This window comes from Pteropus alecto, unplaced genomic scaffold (assembly GCF_000325575.1).
Source record: "Pteropus alecto unplaced genomic scaffold, ASM32557v1 scaffold359, whole genome shotgun sequence".
NCBI classification, from domain to species: domain Eukaryota; kingdom Metazoa; phylum Chordata; class Mammalia; order Chiroptera; family Pteropodidae; genus Pteropus; species Pteropus alecto.
The window spans coordinates 2233709-2234970 of NW_006443119.1; positions in this window are offsets into that span (position 1 = coordinate 2233709).

The window sequence follows — 1262 nt, forward strand, 5'->3', positions numbered from 1 at the left end:
CTTTCCCTAATGCAAGGTCGCAAATATTTTTGCTGGTTTTTTTTTTTTCTGGAATATTTATAGTTTTAGCTCTGACATTTGAGCCTATAATACATTTTAAGTTTTGTATGTGGTATGGAGTAAGGGTTGAGAGTCATGTTTTTACACATAGATATTCAATTGTTGAAAAAACTGTCCTTTCTTCATCGAATAACCTTGACACCTTTGTTAAAAATCAGTTGACTATATGTTCATAAAATGATCCCCCTAATTGCTCCCTCCCTCCCCTGGCAATCCACTTAGCTATCATATTAATGCTAACTGCATTCCCTCTTCCATGCTCCAGTGCCCAACTATCAACTACTAATTTGTACTTTAACCCATTACCCCAACCTCCCAACCTGGAGATATTATTGATTGTTAAAATTGGGAGGATGCCACTGGCACTAGTGAGTAAAAGCCAGGGATGCTGCTTAACATCCTACATACTTGGGACAGCTCCACACAACAAATTATTGAGCTCCACATATCATGTACTGAGGTTGAGAAATCCAGTTTTTTACATACATCATACCTATAGCTCTAGCAATTTTTCAAGAATAAATTTCTCTGTCTCTCTGTCTCTCTGTCTCTCTGTCTCTCTCTCTCTCTCTCTCTCTCTCTCTCTCTCTCTCTCCCTCTCCCTCTCTCTCCTCTCTCTCTCTCTCTCTCTCTCGGTCTGCCTTTGGTTCATTTCCAGAGCCCTGAAATGTTTCTTTATGGCATTTTTGTCTAGTTTTGTGTTTGCTTTTGGTGAAGATTTACTGATCTCTTCATGCCTCCATAGCTGAAAATCTGACCATCCTTTTACTTTTAACCTATCTGTCTTTATATTTAAAATAGGTTTCTTGAATTCAGCCTACAAGAATTTTTTAAAATCTAATATGACATCTGCTTTTTAATTGGGAATATTTAGACCATTTACATTTAATGTAATTATAGAGTTGAGTTTAAATCTATTGTCTTTTTGTTTCCTGTATGTTCCATCTGATTTTATTCCTTTATCTTTTCTTTTTCTGTCTTCTCTTGGATTGAGTATTTTTTTCTGTGATTCCATTTTATCTTCACTGTTGGTTTATTAGCTGTACCTCTATTCAAATTGATTTTAGTGGCTATTGTAATGTTTAGCTATATGGCTTTAACTCATCACAGTATACTTCTAAATAAGAATATACCACTTCATGCATACACCACACATACCCCCCCCCCCAAACACCCACCCTCACAATCCCTTTACAACAGTA